Source organism: Dipodomys merriami, unplaced genomic scaffold, assembly GCF_024711535.1.
Source record: "Dipodomys merriami isolate MVZ:Mamm:240054 unplaced genomic scaffold, mDipMer1.0.p SCAF_11, whole genome shotgun sequence".
Lineage (NCBI taxonomy): Eukaryota > Metazoa > Chordata > Mammalia > Rodentia > Heteromyidae > Dipodomys > Dipodomys merriami.
Window position 1 is genome coordinate 31178334 of NW_027202382.1, and position 9178 is coordinate 31187511.

General features: G+C 35.2%; 1 non-coding gene across 1 annotated transcript; it reads right to left on the reverse strand.

Moving 5' to 3' along the window:
• Positions 1 to 1695: 1695 nt before the first annotated feature.
• LOC138822365 (small nucleolar RNA SNORA1) lies at positions 1696 to 1824 on the reverse strand. Its single transcript, XR_011370406.1, has one exon. It is a non-coding gene; the product is annotated as a small nucleolar RNA SNORA1 (small nucleolar RNA).
• Between the last annotated feature and the right edge of the window lie 7354 nt (positions 1825 to 9178).

Consider the following 9178-nt stretch of genomic DNA (forward strand, 5'->3'; position numbering starts at 1 on the left):
AAACTCCAAACTCTTGAGGCTTCTTTTCAGCAGAAAAATAGATGGGCAAACTGCCTACTGACACATTGGAAATAATTAATGCTTCCTATTATAATCCATGGATATCCCTTCATTCATTCAATTGATGCTCAAATTGAGCAATGCCAACATCTGAGTTGCAGTGAGGACTATGGTTCAAGTTATATCTCACTTATTTCTTCTCTGATATTTAAATTTTTCATTAGGGAAAGAAGAAAATTTGGCAGAGATTTTATTTTCTTTGTTGAGCATTCCCTATGTTTCCCAATCAGGCAGAAGTTAATATTTTCTCACAAAAATATTAGGGATTTACTTTCATCTAGCACATGTTTCTTCCTTCCTATGCATGGGGGATAAAGTTCCAAGATATCATGTTAATACCAAAATCCATGGATGGTCGTATCCCTTATATACAGAGAAATAGTACTGCATATAACCAGTGATTTATGAATGTCCTCTCCTGAATTTTAAAATACCACTTGACCACCTATAATCCCTAATACAAATGCCAGAGGAGCAATTGCTATACTGTACAGTCTCTAGCAAACAATGAGCAGAAAAATGTCTGTACTCATTCAATAGAGAACCAATATTTTGTTGAATGTTTTCAATCTGCGGTCGAGTGAACCTACAAATTCAGAACTCAGATATATTCAGTTCTTGAGGCCTTAAACTTTTGAGTCTTTAAATGATGATGATGATGATGATGATGATGATGATGAATATTTTGAGTTTGCCAATTCATGGAAATGTTTGATAACAAATATCATTTAACCTGCTAAGATTGGAGGACGTTTTCCTCAAGTGCTTTTGCAAGATTCCTATAACCAGGTTTTCTTGTAGGTATCAGTCTAGAGTCTATATTGACTCATGCATTATAATCTTCATTGAATAAAGATTAACTTTTTCTTTTATCAGTTTTTGTGGAAAACTAGTAGCTGGGCAGAAAAGGGGGACTCAACAGGCAAAAGGGGATGAAGCAACTCATAGTCTACATGCTTTTTTCTTTACTTGAATTCAATAACTCTTTACTTAATCATTTTTACCTGTTGTGATTCCTTCACTGCCCATCAAGATGAAGTTCAAAATTTATCTTTCAATCTTGGACAGCCTTTTATGAAAGAAAGGATCCAAGCCATGCTCAGGAGGCTGTATTGTGTCCAATTGACCAAGTGGCAAAGCAACAGGTCTAGAGTTCAATCTCTAGTAGTAGGACACACAAAAAAACTAACTGATCAGCTCTGTCACAAATATTTTATTAGGGCTTCTTTTTTTTTTTTACCATTATAGAAATACTGATGAAAATTTCCAATTCCCACATCTACATTTTTTTTTTTTGGTGGTCATGGGGGCTGAACTCTGGGCCTGGGCACTGTCCCTCAGCTCTTCAGCTCAAGGCTAGCACCCTACCACTTGAGTCACAGCGCCACTTCTGGCTTTTTTCTACTTATGTGGTCCTGAGAAATTGAACCCAGTGCCTCATGCATGCGAGGCAAGTACTCTACCACTGAGCCACCTTCCCAGACCCACAACATTCCATCAAACAACTTATTTTGGGATCCTAGAAAGATGAGTTACAGAAAGCTCTTGTTATGAATAAAATCTAAACTTTTATTCATTACTATTAATACTGGTTGAACCCTTTTCTCTCATTGTATCTTTTTACCCGAGAGCTAAAAATGTTTCAGGTCTCCTTGTCATACTGGAATGCATTTATGGTGATAGAAGCAAAACCTGTGTCTCAATTTAGCTTCATCGACCAGTTTTGAACCCTGATCAACAACACCCATTCTTATCTGGAATGCTTTTAATACTAAAGTGTGTTTATGTGTGCGTAGGTATATCCTCTACTTTCTTGTTCTCATTGAATTCTGTTGCTATTACAGAGAGGAATTGGGCAAGAGATAGGTTTACTTTTCCTTATTAAAATAAGCACATGTGACCATGGGTTTTCAAAAGATCATCTGTCTAAATTAAACAGGTTGAAGAGGAGAAGTTAGGAAGCCATAAGGAGGCAATTAGAAAAGTATATTTAAAATGACATTTTCAAAGTCTACATCGATGCTCATCCATCCATAAATTCCCAAGCACTTAGACCAGTACTCAAATAAGTAACAATGTTGATTGAAACCAGACAAGAAGACATATGCTAATTCCAATTAAATGAAATACTGTTTAGAATTAAATATTTTCCAGTTTTTAGAAGCAGCTCAGGTCACAGCAGGGGAGGGATTTGTGTCAGACCTTTGTATTGGCTATGTGATGTTTTATAGCTGTTTTCCTAGAAGCCCTTTAGCGATTTGGGAGTAACCAATGTGGATCAGTCATTTCACTCTAAACATCTGTTTCCACATTCTTAAAAGTGGGAATAACAGTAATAATACCTATTTGATGAGTTTTGCTTAAGGAACACTGAAAAAATGTTCAACATGCATCCCATATAACTGATTCATTCTGCATGACCCTGAATGTTGCTCTCACTTGCTCTTTCTACCCCTTTATAAGCAAAGATTCTCCTCTCTCAACTTTGTCTTCTAATGATAAATTGGTGTATCATATCTCACAGAGACACAGAATCTATTCATGTGTCTGTACAGTCCTTAGCTCAGAGGATGTGCCATTTTACCCTTATCTACCAATACTTGACTATGATGGATTTTTAAGTACAATCTATGAACAACATGATTTCCAATTGTTGGTCCTATCCATCACAAATGAGGATGCAAATGAATCTATTGGCCTCTTTCTTAGAAATCTTGGGTTTAAAACAAAGCCAAGCACAGCTTTTGATCCCAGGGTGGATCAGAGATGTTCATCAGTAACAGAAGCAGCCCAATTATAACCATATTTGGAAAGGAATGTTTCTCAGACCTATGAGTATCTATGAGCAAGATCACAAGCTTTCACATTTTGATGAGTCATAAACGTCTTTAGGATCAGCTAGTTTCAGAAGAAAAAGAGAAAATAGCTTAAATTCATGAAAGCATACATGCCATCAGAAACGTATACATGCCATCTTATAAAGTAGAATATAGCTTAGGAATCATACTGACTCTATAAATGTATAAAAAGCAAAACTGTACTATCATCCAACAGCTAGAAACTTGTTTGCTCAATTCAAAGTGTAATTTGTTACTGAGTAAGCCCTTTAGTTTTATTTGGGAAACTGAATAGCTGTAAGTAACCCAGTGGAATTGTGCTTTGCAAATGTTGGCCTCCTAAAAATCAATTTCACTTTTTCTCTCTAGTGATGCCATAGTTCATCTTAGCAAGACATTCAGTTGGCAATGGTTTTCTGAAATCCTGCAGGGTTCTCAGCAGTGTGTTAAGTGATGGATGGTTAGAAAGTTGATGATTGGGGATGGGGAGGGGAGTGTGTCTGCTATTAGTGCAGTTACCATTTTATTGAAGCTGGCAGAACTACAGCCGTTCCAGAAGTCTAAAAATTCTTCTACCAGAGTCAGATGCCTTTTGTAAACTAAATCCTTTGAATAGCCGAACTAACCCATATTAATGAAACTAAAAATGCAACTTGGAATTTTACTCTTTATTATACTGAGAAATTTAGCTGTGTTTTTTAGAAAGCTTAGCCTGGCCGGGGCACTTTATTATATCATTTAATTCTTATTTAAAAAGGAAAGCTAAACTGGGCCTGGGAGGCTCACACCTGAATCCTAGTTACTTAGGAGGCTGAGATCTGAGGATTATGGTTCAAAGCCAGACTGGGAAGAAAAGTTCCTGTGATCTTTACTCTTACTTACAGCTAACCATTCAAAAACTGAAAGTGGCACTGTGGTTCATTGTGGTAGAGAGCTAACCTTGAACAAAAAGACCTCAGGAACAGTGCCCAAGCTCTCGGAGCTCAAGCCCCACGACCAACAAAAAAAATAAAGGAAAGGTTAAAGGTTAAGGATAGGGAGCACATGCAGGATATCTGTCTTGTGTCTGTGTACTCTATCTATCTATCTATCTATCTATCTATCTATCTATCTATCTATCTATCTATCTATCTATCTATCTGTCTGTCTGTCTGTCTGTCTGTCTGTCTGTCTGTCTGTCTGTCTGTCTGTCTGTCTGTCTGTCTGTCTATCTATCTGTATCTATGTGTAGCTATATAATTTGATGTATAGATTCATGTTATTTCATTTAATTATTCTGATTAAAATATTAGTCTAATCTGAAGGCACCCCCCCAGAAAACTGAATCTCTAAATATCTAAATATCTGGGCATCCTGTTATCTAGTTAAGATGGCACATAAAAGTAACCAATATATCTGTATACCATTATACCTATGTCAGTTTTGATTTTTCCTATCAGATATTTGTTTTACATGATCCTAATCCCTTAACCGAATAGAAGACACTAGACTTTACAGGGAAAAAATGTTCATTAGAGGGAAAGCAAAAGGCCTATGGAGTACTATTCCAATAATCCAATAATCCAGAAGAGATAAATTCATATCTTAAACTCAGTTGTTATGGAGAAAGTGGAGTGTTGGTGTAAGTATGGTATAAAGTGTGATGCCATCTGTTGGTATTAAGGGTTAGAAGAAACATAAGGATAAAAATCAACGGGACTTTTTTGGCATATTATTTGAAGAGATGTTAAGTAGTGATTTAAATAACTGAACTTTGAATTTTAGAGAAGATTTCTATGATATTTAAGCTCTGTAACCAGTAAGATTATCCTGAGTGGAAGTCTATAGATGACGGCTCTTGGACCAAATTTGGTGAATGACTTTATATAAATAAAGTTTGAATAAAACACAGCCATTCTTGTTTGCTTATGTCATATCTAGAGTCTCTTACATGCAATGGCAGAATTATGTATTATGTAGCAATTATCTGTTGCAATTATACAGCTTCAAAGCCTAAAATATTTTCTTTCTAACCTTTTATACAAAATCTCTGCTGAATCCTGGCCTCAGAAGTAATTACAACCAAAGAAGAAATGAAGAACTAGATTGAGTTCTACATTTCTATAAGATCAAGGAGGTAAAAGTGGTCTATCCAAAGAACTTGGGAGCTGGGTGCCTGTGGCGCATGTCAGTAATCCTCACTACTCAGGAGGTGGCACTGTGGTTTCAGTGGTAGAGCACAAGCCTTGAGCTGAAGAGCTCAGGGACAGCACCCAGGCCCAGAGTTCAAGCCCCAAGACTGACAAAAACAAATGAACAAACAAACAAACAAACAAAAAACTTGAGAAGTAAGACATGAGGAAAGAAAGGCCAGTGATAGCTGAGGAACCAAATGGAACCTTGAAAAGAACAATAGAAAGGTCACATTGATCAAGGTGCATTGGAAACTGACGCATTGAAGTAAAACCCTTTGGACAACTACTTTTAAAGATAATAATAATAACTTGGTAAAAGACAGGTATTCAAATGCAATGTATATTTCTAAGAGGTGATCTAAAGAAGGCATCTTGGGATTTCCCAACATGAATTTGTGATGATTTGGATTAAAAAAAACCTTTATAAAATAGTCATGGCAAAGCCTAATCAGATGAATTTAAGAAAGCGGAGGAAGTCAAAATAATGAATATGAATGATCTTGTGAGTACTGCTGTAAGAAAAAGCAGGAAAATTACATGAGTCAAATGCACAAAAAGGTGGCTAGATCAGCTTGCCAGGAGACAGACTTTATGCTGAAGAACATCATGGAGAAAACCTACAAGACTGGGTTTTCATGATCAACATTGATAAAATGAAAGACAAGACTGAAGTAAGGAATGTGAAATGGAGACAAAGCAAATCATACGAGAATTTTTTTAACATCAAGACAGAGCTAAGCATTGATGATTCATTCTTGTAATCCTAGCAACACAGAGATTAAGCCCTAGAGGATTATGAAACTCCAGAATGACCAGCAAAAAGCTAGGCTGGATGTATGGCTCAAGTGGTAGAATACCAGACAACTAAGCAAGACAAGCAAGTACAAGGCCCAGAGCTCAAACCCTGGTACTAGCAAAAGCAAAAATATTAAGGCAAATGACAATGGAAACATAATGCACCAAAAGCTATGGGATTCAATAGAAGTGATTTTAGGATTGAGTAAATGCTTCCAATGAAAAGTAAGAAAAATGTTATATAAATAGTTTACTATTTCAAGAATTAGAAAAAGAGCAAATTTAATTAAAAGAAAGAAATAATAAGGATCACAACAGAAATGAATCAGAGAATAGAAAAACCATTAAAATACAAAAGAGTGTGTTTTCTAAAAAATAAATGAAATCAGATTTAAATTAAGCAAAAAGGAAGACTCCAAGTCAACAGTGAAAGTGAAAAAATTACAACAGATGCTTCACAAATAAAGGTTCACAAAGAACCATTATAAGCGATTTTATGCCAAAAAATTGAATCACCTAGAGGAAATGGATAAATTCCTATAAAAATACAACCTGCCAAAATTGAATCAGGAAGAAGTATAAAGTCTAAGTAAAATAATAACAAATAAGGAAACTAAAGAAGCAATCAGAAACCTCCAACAAAGAAAAGCTTAGAGCCAGATATCTTCATAGCTAAATTCTACCAAACATTGAAAGAAAAAATAATTCCAATACTCCTGAAACTCTTCCAAAAGAACTAAAAAGACAAGTAAAGGAAAAGCTACAAGGAATATTTTCAAATGTGTCTTCTGGGGCCAGCATCACATGTATCTCAAATACATATGAGAATGGTAAATTACAGATAAATTTCTCTGATAAACATTCAAACAAAACCCTCAACAAACTATTAGTAAACTGAATTTTCCATCAAAAATTGTATATATCATGACTAACTTAGAATTCTCCTTATCATGAAAATCTGTTCTAACATATGTAGATTAATCAGTATGATTCATCTCATTAGTAGAATGAAAGATTAAAAGCCCTATAATTATTTGGCCTCTGGTGACTCACAGCTGTAATCCTAAGTACTTAGGAGGCTGAGATCGGATGACTTCAGTTCAAAGCCAAGTCCAGGCAGAAAAGAGTATGATACCCTTATCTCCAATTAATGGCCAAAAAGCTAGAAGTTGAGCTGTGGTTCAAGGGGTAGAGCACTAGTCTTAAGAAAAACAAAAACAAAAAATTCAGGGAAAGCCCAGAAACTGAGTTCAAACCCTCAGAACAGCACCAAAAACCAAAACAAAAACAAAAAAAAGCATAATCATTTCAATTTACATAAAAGAAGCAAGCATTCAAGGATGTTTAATACTCTTAAGCAAGCATTCAAAGATGTTTAATACTCTTCTTCAATAAAAGTAAAACTCAATACCTTGGATATAGAAATGAATTTTCTGGGGGCTGGGAATGTGGCTCAGTGGCAGAGCGCTTGCCTTGCATACATGAGGCCCTGGGTTCGATTCCCCAGAACCACATAAGCAAAAAGAAAAAAAGCTGGAAGTGGTGCTGTGGCTCAAGTGGTAGAGCGCTAGCCTTGAGCTGAAGAGCTGAGTGACAGTGCCCAGGCCGAGTTCAGGCCCCATGACTGGACTACCCCCCCCCCAAAAAAATGAATTTTCTGGTCAAAATAAATGCCATATATGAAAATCATAGCAATCTCTAGAATCAATAAGGAAATTTTCAAAGTGTAGTCACTAAAATCCAAAACAAGAATTTCTAGCAGAAGTGATTAGGCAAGAAAAAGAAATAAAAAGACATCTATCTTCAGATAATACAGTTCTATACACTGAAAACCTCAAAAGATTTCACAACAGAAACAATTAGAACTAATAAATTCAGTAAAATTCTAGGGAATATAATTAATGCACAAAAATCAGAAGCATTTTCCCAGTGCTCCTAGCAGTGTTACCCAGAACCTCACACACACAGAACAAATTCTAGCAGAAACCTATACTCTAAGCCCCCATCAATGGCATTTCTATACAAAAATAATGACTTAATAAAGAAAAAGAAGCCAAGAAAATAATCACACTTATAATTGCTTCCAAAACAATAATAAAATTTTGATCCATAATCTTAACAATGGAAACAAAAAATCTGTATCTCAAAAACCATAATACCCAGATGAAAGTAACTGAGTAAGGCCCAAGTAAATGGAAATATATCCTTTGCTCACGGGACAGTGAAAAGGATGTGAAAATATCCATCCTAGTCAAAGCTATATAAAGTTTCAATACAATCTCAATCAAAATCTCAATGGCATTTTTCACTGAAGTAGGAAACACAATCCTAAAATTTGTTTGCAACCACAAATGAACCTTGAATGTTCAGAGCAATTCTGAGAAAGGATAATAAGTTTGGAAGTATTATACTTCTTGATTTAAAATAATATTATAAAACCATAGTAACAAAATCAGTACTGACATGAAAATGCAGATCTTGAACAGAAGAACAGTATGTAGGCCCCCAAAATGAATCCTCACTTATATACTATACTAATTTTCCCACAAGAGCACAAATAGAGAGCAAAGGAAGGGGTGACATTGTCCAAAAGAAATGTAGTCATTACCCAATTTGTGACACTGTAATATCACCTATATAATAATAATATTTAAAACCGGAGAGGAAAAAGCATACAAATATACACAATTGGGAAAGATAGTCTCCTCTATAAATAATGATTCAAAAACTGTACTTCCACATGCAAAATAAAATAAGATAAACTTATACAATAAAATTATACCCCTTACTTATCCTATTCATATAAACCTCAACTCAAACTTAAAAGAAATCAAATTGTAAGACCTAAAACCATAAAATTCCTTGAAGAGAGTCTAGGAAAAAAAGCTCTTGACACTGGCCTTCACAAAGACCTTTAGGATACTATATCACTATCTTTGACTATAAATGAAACATGAACAAATGGGACTATAACAAAAAATAAAATGTCTGACAAGCAACACACACAAAAACTGTGCAACCACCAACTAAAGGTTGGGGGTAATACTTACAAACCACCTACAAGGGATTAACATTCAAATTTACAAATCATATAATTCAGTTGTAAAAAGATAAATAATCCAATTAAAACCAGGGTAAAGGATCAAGGTTGACATCTCTCCAAAGGACACACAGAACTAGCTAACAGATATATAAGAAGGTGGTGAACATTACCAGTCATTAGGGAAATGACACTCATAGCCACTATGAGAGACCATCTCAATTTATTCAAATACTGTTACCAATAAGCTGAAAGATAAATGCTGACATCCG